The following is a 23530-nucleotide window of genomic DNA, read 5'->3' on the forward strand; positions in this document are numbered from 1 at the left end:
ATTTCCTTATATTCCAATAAGGGATAAATAAATATTTTCCTAATTCATACTCTTTCTTTTTCTGTTAGTTCCTCAGTCATGTCCAACACTTTACGACCCCATGGACTGTAGCCTTCCAGGCAACTCTAGTCCATGGAATTCTCTAGGCAAGAATACTGGAGTGGGTTGTTCTTCCTCTCTCCAGGGGATCCTTATGACCCAGGGATGGAACCCAGCTCTTCCACATTGCAGGCAAACTCTTTACTATCTGAGCCACCAGCCATTCTTTCTACCACTCCCTTAGATATCTATGACCTGCCCTCCCCAGGCTGATTCAATTATTACCTTGCTTTATTTTTCCTATAAATAAAATTATTAGATCCCATCTTTCTGAGTTTATAAGGCTGACAATCTCCATATATCCAAATGTAAGGTGTCATGATCGTGGAGGCAAAAGATGCCAAAGACAAATTAATTTTTCCCAAAGAGGCCACCATGCATTTGCGGATAATCCCAATTCTCTACATGGCCTTTGCATCCTCCTACAGAACAGGACGCTACTATCAGAGAAGCACACAGAGCAGGAATTGGCAACCCACTCCAGTATTCTTGCCTGGAAAATGCCATGGATGGAGGAACCTGGCAGGCTACAGTCCATAGGGTCATAAAGAGTTGGACATGACTAAGCAACACACACATACACATCAGTGCAGAACACTGAAAGTTCCCCAGTGAATAAGATTGTTCTTCCAGGATCAGAACTTTCTCTGATCAACTGTGGGCTCTTAAGCGCTAAGATGTGTCTTCTGACAAGTGAAACAAATCAGTTAGCAGAAATGCAAACCTGTAGGTTGCAAAGAGTAGCAGAGAAATCTTTGTGAGGGGACTGTGGTCAAACTTATTTCTCCTCTTATCTATAACCATGACATACCTTGATTCTGAGTGCTGAGAAGGATGTAAACAGAGGAAAAAAGGGAAAAGAGATAATAACTAATTTTTATAGTAGGTTCCCATATATCTCAAATTACCTATATGGCATATGCTACTTTGAGAGTTATTAATTCTCTCATTTTACAGATGAAAAACATCTTCTGGGAAATTAAAGTCATGTTTGAAGAATCATAGAGCTTGTAAGTCACTCACTGAATACCCTACACTTGGTATTCTTGGGGTAAATCACACATCTGATTTCTTGAATAGCAAGCACTCAAGAAAATATCCAATCTGTGCCTAAACACTTATTGTAAAACACTACTGTAAATACTTATTATAAAAACTAATTCCCAAGATAGCTCAGTCCATGTTTAGACAGGTCATAATGCACATGGGAGCTTGATCTTCAGGAGCCTGGGGAATTCAGTAGACAAGGTAAGTGAGCAGAGGGAGAAAAAAGAAGTCAGTGGAAAACTGATCAACTGTAATACATCTCTGAATTGGCAGTCAGCTGTCCATACTCAAAGTTTGGCATACTTTTTCATGCTTCTGCCTGCCAGTGTATTCAAAAGGTCTAATTCAGAGGCTGGTGTCCAGGGGCTGAGTAGGAACAGCAGGCTTTATTTGATATCAAGCAAGTCATCTTTGTCATGATCAGGGCCTGATTCCATAGTTAAGATAATAGAGATGCAGGGTTAATCCTTGAGAAGATATTAGAGGGACTGAAAGCAGAAAGAGAAAACAGACCAGACAGAGTATCAGGAGCCTAACTAAATGGATGGAGTTCAGAACAGAATGTCTCAGCAGAGGTCAGTTAACCACAGCAGTACATTAGAAATAGGGTCTGGGCCAACTTTGTAGGGGCTAAAGGAAATTTTTTATCACAAAGGACATCGTAGATTTAGGTTTAGGCAAGATCTTACCAACAGGTGAGTTGAAACCTCAAAAACCTAGGACAGAACTACCTTAAGAACCGAGTCTACTCTGTAAAGAAATACATCCCTGATAACTCAGGTCAGCTATGAGCAAAACTGCTAGAACTCTACAACTTAGCACAAGATCTAGCACCCAGTAGAGGTTCAATAAATATTTTTTGCATTGCTAAATGGATAGCAAAAGTACAGCTCATGTTCACCTAAATTCATGTATAAGAATGAATGAAATACTACATAGCACTGAATATAAACAAACTACACAGCCACAAGGCTAAATCTCACTGACATAATGTTGAACAAAAAACCATGAAATGAATATTACATATAGCATGATTCCTTTCATGTGACACTTAAGAAAAAGGCTGGATTCGTCTATAATGATAGAAGTCAGAATAGCAGTTATCTCTGGGTAAGGGTATTGATTTTAGACATGTTTCTTTATCTGGGTGGTAGTTTCAAAGATGCACATGTATGTAAGAATTCTTTGAGCAGTACGATTACAATTTGTATGACTGGGTGTGTTCTCAGATGTGTCTGACTCTTTGAGACCTCATGGACTGTAGCCCAGCGGGCTCCTCTGTCCATGGAATTATCCAGGCAAGAATACTGGAGTGGGTTGCCATTTCCTTCTCCAGGGATATTCCCAACCCAGGGATCAAACCCAAGTCTCTTGCGTCTCCTGCATTGGCAGGTGTAGACTGGCAGGTGGGTTCTTTACCACTAGTGCCACCTGGGAAGCCACGATTTATATACTTCACTGATAACACATGGCAGTTGTGTTCCAAAAGGGCAAATTTGTTAAGTATAATTAACATTTTTATGAAATTTTCTTTGCATTGAATGAAAGATGTTACTTTGCAATTTAAATCTATTGTTGATTATTTCACCCCGTAGGGCATCAGAGAACAAACATATATCCTTTTTAAGTATTTAATATATTCAAAGTCTCCATCTACTGGTCCCAAGGATGCTCTCCTCTAGTAGACTATCCCAGTCCCTTCGACCAAGAGTCCCTTTACTTGATTTATTATTCCTAATTGTAGAGATTCCAAAATATTTTTTGACAAAGAAATGACATCCTGATCTCTTGGATAAAGAGCCTGAATACTGTAGTCATGGCTCTAGGGCAAATTTAAATATCAGTTGCCTCCACAATTTTGTACCTCTCTCTGACCACTATGAGCTAGAACACTGTTGCTTTATTGATTATGAGCTGCTGCTGCTGCTAAGTCGCTTCAATCATGGGCTGCCGTCTATGGGGGTCACACAGAGTCGGACACGACTGAAGCGACTTAGCAGCAGCAGCAGCAGCAGCTCATAATCAATAAAGCAACAGTGTTCTAGCTCATAGTGGTCATTCTAAGACACAGTTTTGAAAAGCACCATGCAGGCCTGGGAAGATGGCTCTTTTCTCACAAGAAGCATAGCTTTAAAAAAATGGCGTGTTGCTTTTATGCGCCTACATCTATATTCAGTTCTGAGAGTTGTGAAAAGAAATACAGATCTAAGAATGAAAGGTAAGCAACTTATTTTTCAAACTGAACTCTTCTACTTCAGTTAAACTGTAAATCACTTATATTAGTTCTATAACTAGACTAATTTGGTCTGAGCTCTTGAAATAAAATGTTAGCACATTGCTTTCCATTGGCCAGGGTTTCTCGGCCCTAGTATTATTGACATTTGGATGGGCTAATACTTTGTTGTAAGGGATTTTCCTGTGCATTGAAGGATAGCACCTCTGGCTTCTACCTGCCAAATGCCAGCAGCACCTCCTCCCCAACCATGATGAAGGAAAGTATCTAAAGACATTGCCAAATGCCCCACCACCCATGTTAAGAATCACTGTTTCAAGTCATTCATAAAAACACTGTTTAAACTTTATGATATAAATTTTCTACCAGGCTGACTTTTAGGAAGTGTAGTATATTGCTCACCATTCATATAAATTGAGGATTTCCTAAATAATACTATTATTTTTGCCATTAAATGTATGAAAGTCCTAAAACTGAGTAGTTTTAATATCTATTCTTGAAAATCTCACTAGCCTCTCTTTGCATGCTGAGATCCTGCAACAAGGAAATAAAGAAGTTTCACTTTAAATCATAATTAGTCATGGAATTCTACCAGGTTCTTCTGTCAATACCAACACCTTCTGAAATTCCCTCATAGAAATGGTACACCTACCTGGGCAGTCCATTGTAGGTGCAACAAGGTGGAAGGCATGTGGATTCAATCAGTTCAGTGGAAAATAAAGCTGTGCAGGTGGCATCTGGGAAGGTGGAGATGTAGATTGGGAAGACTGACTCAGAGAAGAACTGGAATATGAAGACAGGTCAGTGAGTCAGAATTTCCCCTTTGTTCCCAAACTTAAAAACATGGATTTTCTACTAGAAATTGTGTTTAAATAAATACTTCCAAATAACACTGTTAGTTCTGTGGTACTGCTACTTTCTGGCTTAAATAGTGTGTTGGCTTTTATAGGGAACTGAACCAACACTTCTCATGTTTAAATGAAGAATGGAATTGTGAGTACCAAGCTACTTATTTGCAGAAGAACTCACAGAACATAATTTGCTCCTAAATTTAGAGCCTTATATGAATGGGAAACATGAAAAGATGGTTTTATTCTCTAGCGCAGAGTCATTACACTCCATTTGCAGGTTCTGTTGCTCAGGGAAACCACAGCAGTACCTGCAAAGTCAACATCATATAGAGTCTGACTTTGTGATCCTTTAGGGAAGACAAGAACTCTTCACACCTTTTAGCATCTGCATGGCAGAAAACAACATAATATTGTGTGCTTTGAACATCGTTTTTCACAGAAATGGGGGCTCCAAAATTTTTCTAAGTAACATCTTGACAGAATGGGCTTCTAACTAAGAGGATATAGTTGGTGTGTGGTCATACTCAAAACTTGGAGAACTGAAGAAAGAGAAGTAAGTTCCATTTGCATCCCTTCCTAACAAAACTCTCTTAGCCCCAATTTCCTATCTGTCAGAACAGAGTATTTGTAGTTATCAGAAGGAGCCAATCAAATCTCACAGTGACTATGTATGGTAGGAATCCAATTAATTTTATTCCTTTCTCCTTCCCACCCCTTCACTCATGAGATACCATGAGCTTTTGTTTTGTTGGAAAGAGAATGACAGAGAGAGAAAGTGAGTAGAGAAACAGAAAGCAGACAGAGTGCTTGGTCATTGAGAAGCTAAAAGACAATTGATTCATTCTCTAGTACTTCAAGAAAGACTGTAACAGATATTTTATTATGATGCTGAAAATTTGTGGTCTTTTCCCTCTGTGACAAAGTCAAGTTATCTTGAGAAAACCTTATTTTATAAAGTAGACAAGGATTTGTAAGAAATGAACCCTCTGTTCTATTGTAGTTAAGAATATGCCAGGAAAACTCTAAACTTTGCAGCTGATTCTTTCTATAGCCCCTTCTGACCATGGAATTCAGAAGACACTGCAGCCCAACTAGTTGGAGACAGAAGTAAACTTAAACTATGCCTTCATCACCAGTCTAATGACAAGGTTTTGTAGCTCCTCACTCTTGCCTTTCATACTTGCCTTTCTGCCAAGGTTGCATCGTTGTAAAGTGGTGAGCTTTCAAAATATAAGCTATAATACTCATATAATATCAGACAATTCATTCACCATATGAAGTATAATTCAATCATTATTAATTAGTGTACTTATGATTATCAGTTTATAATAGACATTATCATATATACAGTTGAAATGTTAACCAAGACTGCTGATAACATAAAGGATATACTCAGCTGTAATCTTCACCTAGATTCCTGAGCTCATAAAGCTTGGTAATATAAATTTATTTTCATCTTCATTGCTATTAAAAAAATTATACCTGAATCCTTAAAAAATGGTTGTTCCTATTTCCTGAAAGACTAATATTTGCTTTAATTATGAACTACACCATTATTTGCCTTGTAAAGGTATTTTTGATTAGGTCTATTTTAAATAAAACTGCATTTTTCTCAAGGACAACTTAATACATAGGCATTAAAATAGCTTGAGTTGATATCTTTAATAAGCCATAACCAGATAATTAGGGGCTATAAAGGATTAATTTTTCTCTTACATTATCAAAGAGCAGCTGTAAAAGTACAAAATCCACTGTTAAACATGTGTTTACAGTTCTAATGGCAGATTTATAAAGTACTGTGTTTAGCAACGGTTTCTCTATCATGGTTTTTTTTCTTTTGACAGAATCGAAAACCCTCTTTCTTTTTTGAGCTTAATGTTGAGGTTCCATGGTAACTGCCTTTTTATTTGGTTTCCTTTCTTAGCCTTTGTTGTTCTATTGTTTTGCTTTTAAGTTGGAAAAATATTTTGCTTAAAAATACAGTATAAGAAAATCAACAAGCTATTATTCAGTGTATATAGTAATTATGAAGACTTCTCATTTCAAGAAAAAAACAGACTTCTTTTAAAGTTTTGTGTTAGGTCACAATACTAAAAAGCATTACACTGGAATCATAGGAGTGGAGCAAGTGGCTGAAATACTAGATTGAACAATTCAGTGTTCCATTTCCTTACATTGTTCTACATTTTTTATTTTCTTAATGTTTATAATCTATCAATAGTTTGTAAAAATTAATTATAGAGAAGCACTGAACATTGTGAGAATCTTCAAACATTTGCAACTACAAATTCACGCTTAAGTAGTCCATGGTCAAAGGGAAATAGCTATAAAAATACGGAGAATTAAATGAAAGTGAAAATACAGCATGTAAGTCTTAAGATACCCCTAAAGCAGCACTGAGAGGGAAGGTCATAGTGCTAAATACTTACAGACAAAGAAATGCTTCAGATCAATAATTTAAGTTTCTATCTGAATAGGAAAAAGAAGAGCAAACTATATCCAAAGAAAGTAGAAAAATAAATAATAAATGTAAGAACAGAAATCAATGAAATTTAAAACAGTAAAATAAACAAAATTAATAAAGCAAATCCTTGTTCTTAAAAAAAAAAAAACTTATGATTGATAACTTTCTAGCAAGATTAACAAAGATAAAAAGAGATAAAACACAAATCACCAATATCAACTGAAACAAGATAACCTGCAGCACCATAGGATAATTACAACTTTATTCTCATAAATTTAGCAACTTAGAAGAAATGAATCAATTCCTCGAAAACTACAAACTATCATAACTTAGTCAAGATGAAATAAACAACCTGAATAGCTCCATAACTAATTAACTAAATTAAGGTCACAATTTAAAAAGCTCACACACACACACACACACACAAAATGGTATCTTCATGCCCAGATGGTTTCACTGGAGATTTTTATGAAATATTTGAAGAAGAATTAAGTCTAATTTTATACAATCTCTTCCACAAAATTAGGAAAAAGAAGAAACACTTTCAAACTCATTTTATGAGACTAGTATTATCCTGATACAAAAACCAAATGAAGAAAACAAAAATGACAGAGCAATATCTCTCAAATTTAAATGCAAAAATTTTCAAAAATATATTAGTAAACCAAATCAAGCAATGTAAAGATTCATACACCATAAATAAATGGAGTTTATTTTAGCAATTAAAAAGTGGTTCAATATTTGAAAATCAATAAATGCAAGACAAAAATATCAACTACTAAAGGAGAAAAAATCACATGATCAAATCAATTGATGCATATAAAGCATTTGACAAAATTTAACACCCATTAATGAAGAGAATCCTAAGAATAAAGGTGTACTTCCTATATAGCCAATATTTTATAATATATAAATCTATTAAATAGCAATAACCTCAGATACGCAGATGACACCACCCTTATGGCAAAAAGCAAAGAGGAACTGAAGAGCCTCTTGATGAAAGTGAAAGAGGAGAGTGAAAAAGCTGGCTTAAAACTCAACATTCAAAAAACTAAGATCTTGGCATCCAGTCCCATCACTTCATGGCAAATAGATGGGGAAACAATGGAAACAGCAAGAAACTTTATTTTCTTAGACTCCAAAATCACTGCAGATGGTGACTGCAGTCATGAAATTAAAAGACGCTTGGTCCTTGGAAGAAAAGCTATGACCAACATAGACAGATTATTAAGAAGCAGAGATATTACTTTGCCAACAAAGATCCATCTAGTCAAAGTTATGGTTTTTCCAGTAGTCACGTATGGATGTGGGAGTTGGGCCATAAAGAAGGCTGAGTGCTGAAGAATTGATGCTTTTGAACTGTGGTGTGGGAGAAGACTCTTGAGAGTTCGTTGGACAGCAAGGAGATCCAACCAGTCAATCCTAAAAGAAATCAGTCCTGAATATTCATTGGAAGGACTGATGCTGAAGCTCTAAAACTTGGCCACCTGATGCAAAGAATTGACTCATTGGAAAAGACCCTGATGCTGGGAAAGACTGAGGGCAGGAGGAGGATGGGGACAACAGAGGATGAGATGGTTGGATGGCATCACAGACTCAATGGACATGAGTTTGAGCAAGCTCCAGGAGTGGGTGAAGGACAGAGATGCCTGGAATGCTGCAGTCCATAGGGTTGCAAAGAGTCGGACACCACTGAGCAAATAAACTGATTAAATATTGAACCATAATGTTGCACAATGGAAATTTATACAATACAGTAAGTCAACTGCATTTTAAATAAAAATGGGTGGAGGAAATTCTTAAACCTCATAAAAATCATTTACAAGAAAATCCAGAACTCACATAATACTTAAAGGTGAAAGATTATGTTCTTCCTCTATTAATGAGAATGAGAAAAAAGTGTTTTTTCTCACCATTCTTATTCAACCGATTACTGAAAGTTCTAGCGATTGCAATAAAATGTCCTATATAAAATGGAAAAGAAAAACACTATATTTGCAGATACCATGATTGTCTACATAGAAATACCAAGGAATCTAAAAGGAAAGAAGGAAGAAGAAAAGAAACCTCAAAAACATTCTGAAACAAATAACTGAGCTCAGAAAGATCGCAGAAACCAAATTCAAAAGTGTAATATCATTTACAAATGCTCCAAAGAAAAATTTTAAATTAGGCATAAATCTAAAATATATATATAGAATATATATAACAAAAAATTATAAAATGCTAATCAAAGAAATAAAGAAGACAAATACTTAGAAACACAGTATTCACAGATTAGAAGACTCAACATAATAAAACTATCAACTCTTCCTAAAATGATATACAGTTTAAATGAAATTCCTATCTAAATCTCTGCAAGCTTTTTATAAACATAGACAAACTTTTTAAACTATTTATAGAAATTAAAAGGCTCTAGAATAGTCAAAACAGTTTTTAAAAGACTGAGTGGGAGGAATTCTTTTCCCAATGTCAAGACATACAATTTAGCTATAGTAACCAAGACAAATTGGTAATGGTGAAATGATATATACATCTATCAATGGAACAGAATGAAAAACTCAGAAATAGATCCACAGAAATATGCCCAATTAATTTTTGGCAAAGGTGCAAAAGCAATACAACAAGGAAGGATAGAGTTTTCCATAAATAGTGCTGGATCATTTGAGCATACAGTGGCAAATAGGGGGCTGAGATGACAAAGAATCTGCCTGAAATGCAGGAGACCAGGGTTCAACCCCTGCATTGGGAAGATCCCCTGGAGAAGGGAATGGCAACCCATTCCAGTATTCTTGCCTGGAGAATTTCATGAACAGAGGAGCCTAGCAGACTACAATCTACATTTGAACCTCAATTTAAACCTCACATTTTATACAAAAATTAACTCAGTTTAAAACATTAAACTATAAAAGATCTCAAAAAATAATTAAATAAATAGAGAGAGAGAGGGAGAAAATATTCAGGACCTAGAACTCAGGTCAGTTCAGTTCAGTTCAGTTGCTCAGTCATGTCCAACTTTGTGTGACCCCATGCACTGCAGCATGCCAGGCATCCCTGTACATCACCAACTCCCAGAGCTTGCTCAAACTCATGTCCATCAAGTCGGTGATGCCATCCAACCATCTCATCCACTGTCATCCCCTTCTCCTCCTGCCTTCAATCTTGCCCAGCATCAAGGTCTTTTCCAACAAGTCAGTTCTTCGCATCAGGTGGCCAAAGTACTGGAGTTTCAGCTTTAGCATCAGTCCTTCCAAAGTATATTTAGGACTGGTTTCCTTTAGGATTGACTGGTTGGATCTCCTTGCAGTCCAAGGGACTCTAAAGAGTCTTCTCCAACACTACACTTCAAAAGCATCAATTCTTCAGTTCTCAGCTTTCTTTATAGTTCAACTCTCACAACCATACATTACTACTGGAAAAACCATAGCTTTGACTAGATGGACCTTTGTTGGCAAAGCAATGCCTCTGCTTCTTAATAAGCTGTCTAGGTTGGTCACAGCTTTTCTTCTAAGGAGCAAGCATCTTTTAATTTCACTTTCTAAACTTGAACTCAAAACGATCCCAAAAACACAATCAAAAAGAGGAAAACAATGAATCATACCTCATCAAATTAAAAACCTTTTGCTCTGTGAAAGACTCACTTAACAGAATGAAAAATAAGTTACAAACTGGGAGAAAATATTTGCAAATCACAAATCCAATAAGAACTAGTATCTAAAATATATAAAGAACTCTCAAAATTCCACATTCAAAAATAAACTACCCAATTAGAAACTATAAAAACCATGCAAGATATTTTACAATAAGGATACATGGATGATGTATAAATAAGCACTTGAAAAGATTTCAGCATTATAAGTTATTAGGACAATGCAAATTAAAACTTCAATGAGATGTCACTTTTTACCTATCAAAATGGCTAAAATAAAAAACCAGATACTGTGATAAAATCATATAGTCACTAGAGTTTGGAGAAACCAGATCACATATGCATTGCTGGCATGATTTTCTAATGATACAGTAGTTTGGAAAATAGCTTTGCATTTCCTTCTGAAATTAAAATGTAACTTACCATCTTACCCAGCAATTACATTCTTGGGCATGTATCCCCAAAAAATGAAAACTTATTTTCATGTAGAAACATGTACACAATGTTCATTATAGCTTAAATAATAATAGCTAAAATCTGGAAAAAACCCAAATGTCCTTCAATTGTTAATGGTTAGCAAATCCACCCATGGATTCAGTTCAGTTCAGTTCAGTCGCTCAGTCGTGTCCAACTCTTTGCGACCCCATGAATTGCAGCACACCAGGCCTCCCTGTCCATCACCAACTCCCGGAGTTCACTCAGACTCATGTCCATTGAGTTGGTGATGCCATCCAGCCATCTCATCCTGTGTAATCCCCTTCTCCTACCCCCAATCCCTCCCAGCATCAGAGTCCTTTCCAATGAGTCAACTCTTCGCATGAGGTGGCCAAAGTACTGGAGTTTCAGCTTTAGCATCATTCCTTCCAAAGAACACCCAGGACTGATCTCCTTTAGAATGGACAGGTTGGATCTCCTTGCAGTCCATGGGACTCTCAAGAGTCTTCTCCAACACCACAGTTCAAAAGCATCAATTCTTCAGCACTCAGCTTTCTTCACAGTCCAACTCTCACATCCATACATGACCACTGGAAAAACCATAGCCTTGACTAGACGGACCTTTGTTGGCAAAGTAATGTCTCTGCTTTTGAATATGCTGTCTAGGTTGGTCATAACTTTCCTTCCAAGGAGTAAGCGTCTTTTAATTTCATGGCTGCAGTCACCGTCTGCAGTGATTTAGGAGCCCAAAAAAATAAAGTCTGACACAGTTTCCCTATCTATTTCCCATGAAGTGATGGGACCAGATGCCATGATCTTCGTTTTCTGAATGTTGAGCTTTAAGCCAACTTTTTCACTCTCCTCTTTCACTTTCATCAAGAGGCTTTTTAGTTCCTCTTCACTTTCTGCCATAAGGGTGGTGTCATCTGCATATCTGAGGTTATTGATATTTCTCCCGCCAATCTTTATTCCAGCTTGTGCTTCTTCCAGCCCAGCATTTCTCATGATGTACTCTGCATATAAGTTAAATAAGTAGGGTGACAATATATAGCCTTGACGAACTCCTTTTCCTATTTGGAACCAGTCTGTTGTTTCATGTCCAGTTCTAACTGTTGCTTCCTGACCTGCATATAGGTTTCTCAAGAGGCAGGTCACGTGGTCTGGTATTCCCATCTCTTTCAGAATTTTCCACAGTTTATTGTGATCCACACAGTCAAAGTCTTTGGCATAGTCAATAAAGCAGAAATAGATGTTGTTCTGGAGCTCTCTTGCTTTCTCAATGATCCAGTGGGTGTTGGCAATTTGATCTCTGGTTCCTCTGCCTTTTCTAAAACCGGCTTGAATATCTGGAAGTTCACGGTTCCCGTATTGCTGAAGCCTGGCTTGGAGAATTTTGAGCATTACTTTACTAGCATGTGAGATGAGTGCAATTGTGCAGTAGTTTCAGCATTCTTTGGCATTGCCTTTCTTTGGGATTGGAATGAAAACTGATCTTTTCCTGTCCTGTGGCCACTGCTGAGTTTTCCAAATTTTCTGGCGTACGGTATCCTGCCGGGGACCAGCCCCGGCTGATCCAGGGAATTCGAAGCGGGGACGGCGTCGGCGAGGATCAGGAAACAATTGCTTAATTAAACATTAATTAAGGATATAAAGAGTAATAGAATGAGGATAGCTCAGTGAGGAAATTCAGTGGAGAAAAGAGACTGAATAATTCAGCCAGAAGGTAAGAGAAAGAACGACATGGTGAGACCAAGTTTCGGTGAACAAGGCCTGCACTTTATTTTCCAAAGTAGTTTTTATACCTTAAGTTATGCATAGAGGATAATGGGGGAAGGGGTAGAGTCTTGCAGCAAGCCAGGCTTTCTTCCTGCAAACTTATCATATGCAAAAGCTTAGGTGATTTGCATCATCTTCTGGCCTGGAGGCCTGTTAACATTTTAAGACTTTTTCTTCAGAAAATTTATTTTTCTCTAAAGGTGATTGGTCAGGAGCCACCCTCCAAAAGCATTAGATAAAGTTGCATTCCTACAGAGCAAAGGTGTGGTGGGCTATAACAAGAAAAAGAATTAACTCAAGGGTCCCAGGTTACAAACATTAAAGCTACTATTTACACCAATTATATTAATCAATACACTGCCAGGGACACAGCAGGTAAGGGATATGGAGACTTAGCAGCAAACATTGGCCCAACAAGTGAAAATCCCTTCACCAATACAATTTCTAATCAATCTTTTAACTGCTCAAAGGAATCTGTATTTAGACAGTTTAGAACATCTCATGCCTCTCAGTTTGGAGGCTCTGAGCAATCACATGTGGCCAGAAAAACCTATTCAGGCAGGCTAGAGGACTTCCAAGGGAGTTTGTAGGTTGAAACACTGTCACACCCAGGAATTATTAACTGGAGCTGTAAGCTAACTCTTTTTTCAGAGAGAGGTAGTGGGGGACAGCCCCCCATAAAGTCAGAGGTGTAGGTGAAAGCACAAAGCAGAAAGTAGGCAGACTCTGGTTTTGGGGGTAGATTGCTCGAGAATTTCCAGGGAGACTCCTGAGGCTTGATCCCGCCTTTGCGTATGCCAAGCCTCCTTCCTCATGACCTTTGCCAGGGGCGGAGCTCGCTCCCCGAAGTATCCATAATACCATGGATTACCAATCAACAATAAAAAGGAATAAACTATTGATAAATACAACTTGGATGTATCTCAAGGAAATTATGTGAAGTAAAATAAACCAGTGTCTTAAAGATGCATACGGAGAAGGCAATGGCACCCCACTCCAGTACACTTGCCTGGAAAATCCCATGGATGGAGGAGCCTGGTGGGCTGCAGTCCATGGGGTCGCTAGGAGTCGGACACAACTGAGCGACTTCACTTTCTCTTTTCACTTTCATGTATTGGAGAAGGAAATGGCAACCCACTCCAGTGTTCTTGCCTAGAGAATCCCAGGGACAGGGGAGCCTGGTGTGCTGCCATCTCTGGGGTCACACAGAGTCGGACACGACTGAAGTGACTTAGCATAGCATAAAGATGCATAATGTAGATTTCATTTATATAACATTCATAAAATAACACAAATGTAAATATGGAGAACTTAGTAGTAATTAATGCAGATTAAAGAAATGGGAGGAAAGGATAAATCAAGCTCATACCCTTGAGGAGGGTAGCATGAGGGTAACTTGCAGTGACGGTTAAGTATTGCAGTTGTGGTTATACGAAGCTACATACAACAAAATTGCCAGAGCTATTCAAACATAGGTACATACGCATACACACACAACTGCATGTATAACTGGCAAAATCTGAATAACCTCAATGGATTGAACAAATGTTAACTTACTGGGTTTGATATTATACTACTACAGTTGTGCAAAATATTAACATTAGGAGAGGCTGGGTAAAGGGTGCCTTGGATTTCCCTGTAAATTTCTTTGCACATTCCTATGAATATATAAATATTTTAAAGGAAAATGTTTTTTACTTTAGTAATAATTTTTTAATTTAAAATTATTTTTTAAATATTTTAAATTATTTTTTAAATTATTTAATTTTAAAAATTAAAACTATATAATTTAAATTAACTAAATAATTAAGAAATAAATGAAACATATCAAGAGTCTAAAATGCATGCAAAGTCAAAGCCAAATGCAGATCCTCCAGAATATTATTTTACAACAGCATAATGTTTTTAAAGTTATCATATACCACTTTCTTATTAACAATGAAATAAACAAACTTGGTCACACACTTGTATAAATCCATAATCTAATTTCATTTATCTTTAATCATTTCTTCCTTAAATATGCTGTGAATTTTTAAAGAATAATTATAGTTGATTTGTCTATGTTGTTAACTGCTTCATTTTATATAACCTGGGTGATAGGAATATCTTAATTTATATTACATAGTTTTTAAAAAACTATGAAGGTTAGGAAGTCATTTGGAGGTGACATGAAAGAGTCACACTTTTTCCCTTTGAAGCATTTTTACAGTGAATTCCAGGATAGTTTCAAACCAATTCATATTATAAAATATTGTGTCATTTAAGCTTTAAGAGATAAATGAAAAAAATTTGGTCATTTTTCTGTATACTTCTTATTTTAAACCAAAAGTAACTTTAAAAAGAATCACATTTTGAGATAGCATTTAATATTCTTGAAAAATGACTGAAATATTTTAGCATGTTGTTGCCATTATTTAGTCAGTAAGTGGTATCTGAATTGTGACCCCATGGACTGTAGCCCGCTAAGCTCCACTGTTCATGTGGTTTCCCAGCCAAGAATACTGAAGTGAGTTGCCATTTTCTTCTCCAGGGAATCTTTCCGATTCAGGGATAGAACCCACATTTCCTGCATTGGCAATCAGATTCTTTACTACTGAGTCACTAGGGAAGCCCATGTTTTAAACATTTTTCAGCCAAATTTATGGTTTGCTATTTTTCCATGTTAAAACACATAGATTTAATTCATTCATTTAAACTGCTAAATTAAGTTGCCTTGTGTGGCTATATCCCTGCTTACTTATCTATTTTCCTTAATGGCAGTGTTTCCAATATTTTATTATTACACAAAATTCTTCAATAGAGATGATATTTTTCATGTCTCCAAAGGACAAGAGATTTTAAATTAAAATACTCCATGCTGAAGAGAATTATTGGTAGGAATACAAGTTGATACCATCTTTCTGGAAAACCATTTGGCAACATGTGCCAAGACCTTAAAAAATATGCATACTCATTAACCCTATAATGTTACTTCTAAAATATACTATTCAGTGGTTCTCAAACTGTGGTCCCCAGACCAGCAGCATCAGCACAAGCAAATCCTCAGAGCTCTACCTCAAACCGGAGAAGGCAATGGCATTTATTGAGAGTTGCTATCTTAAGTTGGAGAAGGCAATGGCAACCCACTCCAGTACTCTTGCCTGGAAAATCCCATGGACGGAGGAGCCTGGTAGGCTGCAGTCCATGAGGTCGGTAAGAGTCGAACACGACTGAGCAACTTCCCTTTCACTTTTCACTTTCAAGCATTGGAGAAGGAAATGGCAACCCACTCCAGTGTTCTTGCCTGGAGAATCCCAAGGACGAGGGAGCTTGGTGGGCTGCCGTCTATGGGGTCGCACAGAGTCGGACCCGACTGAAGCAACTTAGCAGCAGCAGCAGCAGCTACCTCAAATCTACTCGATCAGAAGTTTTGAGGATGGGAGTAAACAATCCATGGCTTACCAAACTCAACAGGTGATTCTAACACTGCTGCTGCTGCTGCTAAGTCTCTTCAGTCGGGTCCGACTCTGTGTGACCCCATAGAGGGCAGCCCACTAGGCTGCGCCGTCCCTGGGATTCTCCAGGCAAGAACACTGGAGTGGGTTGCCATAGCCTTCTCCGGATTCTAACACTAAAGCTCAGTAAACAACAGTTCTAGATAAATTATTAGAAAGTCTCAAGAATACTCACTGTAGGATCATAGTTAAGAAAAAAAGTCTGGACTCACCCTCAATGTCTTCATAAATCTTTAAAAAAAAAGATGATATAAATAATGAAGCAAATACAGGATGAAAAATTAAGTATGTGGGAATATAGCTTTAATATTATACTATAAGAAAATGGCATAATCTAAAGTTGTGTATAAGTGATATCCTATAGTATTAGTCTTTTTCTGCCTGAATTATTTTGTACATGAGACCTAAGAAAAACAACAAATTGGTGAATAAAGCAGGAAGGAAGTAGACTGTCAGAACAAACTGGTGGTCACCAGCAGGTGGAGGGAAGGGGAGAAGGGCAATATATGGGTAGGTGATTTAAAAGAAGGGTTATTTTGAGAATACATGAAATTGTGTGTAAAATTTTTGAAAATGGTAAACCATTATGTAATTTAAAGAATTTTTCATTCAGTAAAAATGTTTTAAAAATTAGGGGAAAAATAAAATTGTATATATGGCAAAATCATAACTTTTAAAAGGTGATATATAGCCAAAGATATTAAGAATTTTCACATATATGTACACATACATATAGTCTGAATTAATATATTTACATTTAGTTAATATATTACTCATTTATGCTATCATTTGAAACCCCTCTAGATGCATTAATGATTAAAATGATAAATAATGCTTATATTTTTATAAAAATAAATAACTTGCTGACTTTCTTAAGCCCATATACCATGGTGTTTTGATGTGCAAATAGGTTTGCAACAAGGTAAACTGAGTTTTTAAAAGATGTCATCTTATGCAACAATTTGCTTAGGATTGACAGTTAAAGGTTATATTTAGATGATGTCTATAACATGTATTCACACATATTTTAAAAGTCTATTAAAAGAAATATAGGGAATGTTAAAACTGGATGGTGTGATATCTAGTGAAATACAGACTTAAAATCTATGCCATTAGAACCTGCAAATTTATAAGCACGAGCTTTAAATCTGTTAGCAGTTGAATTTCTATGTAAAGTTCTCACTATTCTCTATGGTTATCAAATGGAATGTTATAACCTCAACATTCATTTATATAATTCAAATGTTATTTATCCCATTACACATAACCCCATTATTTTTTAAATAGCTAATATAATTTTGCTCACATCTGATGCATATATCAAGATCAAAATTTAATTCTAATTTTCCTGAACTAGAGAATAGGTTTTGTCTGAGCTCTGCAGAACATTTAACTTTAACTTGTAATTCTCAGTATGCTTCTATTACATTCACAGAATAATAGGGAGTATGCCTGCAGGTAGTTTAGTACTGTTAAACTCCTATGGATCACAATGAAATACCATGTAGCCCAGCATACTTTATATTTCAAAAGTTGTGGGTTGTTAACAATATACTTTTATTAAAATTCCTATTAATTTTTGCTGTCAATCTGAATATAAAATTACTTTATCACTTTTCTGTAGAATAAAAAAGTGAAGAAAATATTACTTTATTTCTAAGTGTTTATCTGGCCAAAAATGGAAAAAGAAATTTAGAAAAAACCAACTATATTATAGTCTAAAAATAGACAGTTTTTGAATATTTTAGTACTGAAATGGCACAGTTATACATCTATTCATGTAGTGATTTGTTAAAATGATATTTAGTATTGAGCCACGGAATTGTATGAAGCATTAAAGATAGGGCAACTAGCAATAATTAAACCTCTGCCCTCATGAAGCATTAGTTCTAGTGGGAGTAATAGACAGTAGACACATAGCAATTCAAGTACTGATACTGTGATAAAGAAAAATAGGAGTATTACCTAAAAAATGAATCTGAATTAAGCATGAAAAGTGATTAAAAGCACTCCAAGGTTAAAGCAAAGCTTATACAAATGACCTAAGGTGAGAAATGACTGAGCGACTGAACTGAACTGAACTGAAGGTGAGAAATTGCTGGTGAGAAGTGCTCCGAGGAGTACAAGTATATCAGAGTGGCCAAAGAATTGTGAGCAAGAGAGACCAAGGTACCAGATGAAGCTGGGATGAAGACAAGGACGGATAATCAGGCCTCTGTAAATCATGGTGGGATATTGAGCTTCTCCTGGTTTGATGTGTCGAAAAGTCGCCCCTGGATACTGAGGGAGAGATCATGAGCGAACATCATTTAGTGTCAAAGAATGGAAAACATGAATTAATTTCTTTTGCAAATAATGATAAAGAAAGTTCTGGATTTTGCATGAAATGTTAAATGTTCTAAAACTGCAAGTAGAAATACAGATATCAATTTCAACATTGGAATGAAGACTTCTTAGTAAAGAGTAAAAATATATATATATATATATCTATTCCATTTGATCTCCTACCTTTCTTCTCTTTTAGTCCACAATAAAGACCTGTCAGCATGTCAGGGTGGTGCTTCCTTTGGTAATATATACATGAAAATTGCAGAGAAGATTAGCATGGCCCCTGCACAAATATGACACAGACGTGCATATGGTCTTCCATATTTTTAGGTTGTTAATAGAGGAGACCCTAAGAGTTCTCTCATGATAAGTTTTCTTTCTTTTAGTGTATCTATATGAAACAATGGATGTTAACTAAATTTATTGTGGCAATCATTTCACAGTATATGTAAATCAAGCTATCACGCTCTGTACCTTTAACTTATACAGTGATATATGTCAATTGTTGTTGTTCAGTTGCGCAGTCATGTCCAACTGTTTGCGACCCCATGGACTGCAGCACACAGGCCTCCCTATCCCTCACCATCTTCTGGAGTTTGCCCAAGTTCATGTTCATTACCACTGAATCATCTGTGCACATCAAATGACCAAAATACTGGAGCTTCAGCTTCAACATCAGTCATTCTGGTGAATATTCAAGGTTGATCTCCCTTCAGATTGACTGGTTTGATCTCCTTGCTGTCCAAGGGACTTTCGGGAGTCTACTCCAGCACCACAGTTTGAAGGCATCAATTCTTTGGCATTCTGCCTTCTTTATGGTCCAGCTCTCACAACCATATGTGACCACTGGGAAGACCATACCCTTGACTATACAGACCTTTGTGGGCAGACTAATGCCTCTGCTTTTCAACACTGTCTAGGTTGCCATCGCTTTCCTGCCATGAAGCAATTGTCTTTTGTTTTCATGGCTGCAGTCACATCCACAGTGATTTTGGAGCCCAAAATGAGGAAATTAGTCACTATTTCCACCATTTCCTTTTCTATTTGCCATGCGGTAATGGGGCCAGATGCTGTGCTCTTAGTTTTTTCAATATTTAGTATTAAGCCAGTTCTTTTACTTTCCTCCACCCTCATCAAGAGGCTCTTTAGTTCCTCTTCACTTTCTGCCATTAGAGTGGTATCATCCTCATATCTGAGTTTGTTGATGTCTCTTCTTCCTATCTTGATTTCAGCTTGTAACTCATCCAGCCCAGCATTTCTCATGATATGTGCTCAGCATATAGGTTAAACAAACAGGGTGACAGCCTGTTGTACTCTTTATGACATGTCAATAATATGTCAATTATTTCTCAATGAGACTGGGGAAAAAAAAGAGTGTCTAAAGATTATTAATGAGGTATGAGCATGTTTTGGCTCTGAAGTCCTAGCTCTCTTGTGTCTCCATCCATACATTCTCTATCCCTGGTCTCAGTTTATTTGTTCATATCATCATTTTTAATACATACAAGCACTTTTTTCCCTAAAATCCAAAGAGAATCCTGTTTCCAATATTACATTTTTGAAAACAGCACTCCAGGGCTGTGCCCCAGAAAAAACAGAGGTACCTGATGAAAGCCATTCTTTTGGAGAAAGATACACCCCCTCTTTGATGCTTTTCTCCAAAATATCTTCCTAGCAACAACAACAAAGACACATGGGCAATCTGGCTCCTTTAAGAGCTCACTCACTGCTGAGCTTAGGGAAGGGTGAGGGGTGCTTGCTGGTCTTAGTAACAGTATCTCCTATACATTTTAACTCCTTTTGCCACCCCCAATTCCACTTGCAAACTGAAAATTGAAGCATGAGGTGTCTCAAAAACATAAAATCCTCTTTTGCCTGGTGGGATGTCTTTATTCCTGAGTAATTTCTCCAAATAACACCCCTGAGTCTCTAAAAATGTAAAAATTGCCTGTAGAGTCAAGGCAAATGAGGGCTAAATCCATTCATTATTTCCTTCTAGACTCTCATTCACCTCTAGTTGTAGGAAGCATCACAAACACAGGACTGATGAAAAGTGTATAAACATATTATCCAGATACTCAGGTTGTCACAGGGAGTGGTTTTTGTTTTTGATTTTAATATAAGCAAAGCTAGGCAGTGAAAATGTTCAGGTGAAAATAGAAGTTTTTCTTTCTGAAAGATAATATTTCTTATCTTGAATGATCTGATTCTTTGAATTCCATGGCAAATTCAGAAATCTCTTCTTATGTGACCTACTCTTGGATCCTTGCTTATATCTTCATTACCCAGCAAAGAGTAAGCATAATTGATAAGCAATCCGTGGTCCTCTTCACTTTGCTATGTATTGTCTTTGAATCTTTCAAGATAGTTTCTCGGTCATGTTTTGGTCCTAAATCACTCCCCAACTCTCAGTGACTAAATCCAACTTAATAGTGCTCACCATTCAAGGGACCCTGGCAGATAGATCAGCCATCACCTCAAACATTGCCAGTCAACATGCCTAAGAGAAAGGATGTGCTCAAGAGTCTCATGAATTCAACTCAATGCTCTGGATCAGAGATGACATGCTTCAATCACTTCTATTCACAACTTACGGAGTAGAGCTAAACATATGATGCTACCAAAAAGAGATACATACAATCCTAACATGTCTCTGAAGGCAAAGAACAAGAAATAGTTGAGGAATAACAATAAGGACCATCCCAATCCTGTAAAAGAACTATTTTTTTTCTTTCAAAAATGTAGAGAAAATTGAGAAACCCTAAACAGATAAGCACTGGAGAAGGAAATGGCAAACTACTCCAGTCTTCTTGCCTGGAGAATCCCAGGGACAAGGGAGCCTGGTGGGCTGGCATCTATGGGGTCACACAGAGTCGGACACGACTGAAGTGACTTAGCAGCAGCAGCAGCAAACAAATAGCAAAGTACAGAAAAACACAATTTTTCATTGTTAAGAGTCTGTTTATAAAAAGTAATGTTCCAAAAAAAAAAGTAATGTTCTACCAGCTGTATGCATGATTTCTTTGTAAATAACAACATGGGAGCTATTAGTCTCTTATCTCCAAATGTACATACTTTGGGAGTTCTGTCATTTACATCTCACCTTAGCAAAATGGTGGCTCAGATGGTAAGGAATCTGCCTGCAATGTGGGAGATTTGGGTTCAATCCCTGGGTCGAGAAGATATCCAGGAGAAAAGCATGGCAATCCACTGCAGTTTTCTTGCCTGGAGAACTGCATGAACAGAGAAGCCTGATGGGCTACAGTTCATGAGGAGGCAAGGAGTCAGACATGACTGAGTGACTAACATTTTCACTTTAGCAAAATAGAATAAGGCAGAATAAGTCAGGAGAAAGGGCAAAGAAGGAGTTGATAAAGCTAAAAACAAAATTAGAATCCAATATTTGACAGGAGATCTGGTATGCTTTTCTAGAACTCAGTGACAAATTTGGCTCTGAACATTCCAGGAAACATGCAAAAAAAGAAATGTAATCAATGGTGTGATACATAGTATCTACAAGTTAAAAGCAAAATATGTCATGAGAAGAAGCACAGTAATATCTGGCCCATGAGTCCTCAGGCACAGGGAATACATAATGTAGTACAGAAAGTAACAGAAAGCATGTCTACCATAGCATAAAACTCTAAGGCTGTAGCTTACTGTATCTTTTACTAAAATCCCACATGTATACATCACAAATATTTTTACTGTTATTTTCAGGTTTACTAATAATTATTATAATGATTTGGCTGTGTTTGTCAATATCCCACATCTTTATGGCCATCCAGGACATGAATGAGGAAAGAAATATGCTTTTTATCCCTAATGTAGCATTTATATAAACCACAGCTCACAAACAGGCATAAAGACTGCTAAATGTGGCCTTCAACTGTATACTTCACACAGTACTGTTTTTAAACTCGAATTTGAACTCTTTAGGTCTAAAATTCACTCTCCCACTTGGCCATATTTCTCAGCACTTCCTATCATGATCCACTTTATGTCCTTCATGTAGCCCCTGTAGGAATTAGAGTTTGAGGTCCCTGATATAAAATCCAGTGACTCAGTAAAATAAAATGTTTCATAAATTCAGTGTCTATTCCCTCTATACCAGCTGCTTTGAGGAAATATAAAACAAACAATAACTGTACTGATGTTTCTCAAACAGCTAAGTCTGTTGGGGAAGATAATTGCAAAACATTTGAGAACTTATAGTACTAAAATAACAATAACTATTCTATATATTTTATAGCTCAATATTTTAGCAAGTTATTTCACATTCATTGCTGCAATGGGTTCTTTAAGGAATATCACTAACCAATCAAAATAGGATTATAGTTCCCATTTTTCAGATAAAAATACTGAGATTCAAAAAGTTGAGTTCGCTTACTTCAAGTCACAAGGCTAATCACAGGTAAAGCATAAGCTCCATGGAGGGCTTTTTTTAGTTTTAAATCATACACAGACCGACACATAGTAGGCATTTCATATTCTCTAAATTAACAAGCAAAGGAACATGTACACCAACACACATATTGATTCATAAGTATGAATAGTAGAAAAAAGCTTATAAAAAAGAAAGATCAGAATGCACAAGTCACACAGTCTCACACCTAACACATACAATATAAATAAAACAAATAACATAACCAGATGTTATTTATGAACTCAAGACACTTGTGGAGGAAAGACAAAAAATGCAAGATACCTAAAAATATATATGCAAATATAATAATCCAAAATATTCATGAAAAGAATCAGCAATTACTCTTACCACTTTTAAAAAGCCAAGGATTTACGTAGAAGGAAATTTCCTAGAATTTGTGGGATTTAAAAATAAGCAATGCTAAAGGATTTATAGTATTTATTGCAATATCATCTATAATAGCAAAATATTGGAAAAGAAATCAAAGAAGACGCAAACAGATGGAGAGATAGACCATGATCTTGGATTGGAAGAATCAGTATTGTAAAAACAACCATTGTACCCAAAGCAACAGAATGAATGCAATCCTATCAAACTACCAATGGTATTTTTCAAAGAACTAGAGAAAAAAATCACAGTTTGTATGGAAACACAAAAAACCCCGAAGAGACAAAGCAATCTTGAGAAAGAAGAATGGAGATGGAGGAATCAACCTGCTTGACTTCAGA

The 23530-nt window shown here is 36.6% G+C and overlaps 1 pseudogene; it reads left to right on the plus strand.

Moving 5' to 3' along the window:
- The first annotated feature begins 18607 nt into the window (after window positions 1–18607).
- On the plus strand, window positions 18608–18704 carry LOC113881541 (annotated as a pseudogene).
- Window positions 18705–23530: the final 4826 nt, after the last annotated feature.

This window comes from Bos indicus x Bos taurus, chromosome 2 (genome assembly GCF_003369695.1).
Source record: "Bos indicus x Bos taurus breed Angus x Brahman F1 hybrid chromosome 2, Bos_hybrid_MaternalHap_v2.0, whole genome shotgun sequence".
NCBI classification, from domain to species: Eukaryota; Metazoa; Chordata; class Mammalia; order Artiodactyla; family Bovidae; genus Bos; species Bos indicus x Bos taurus.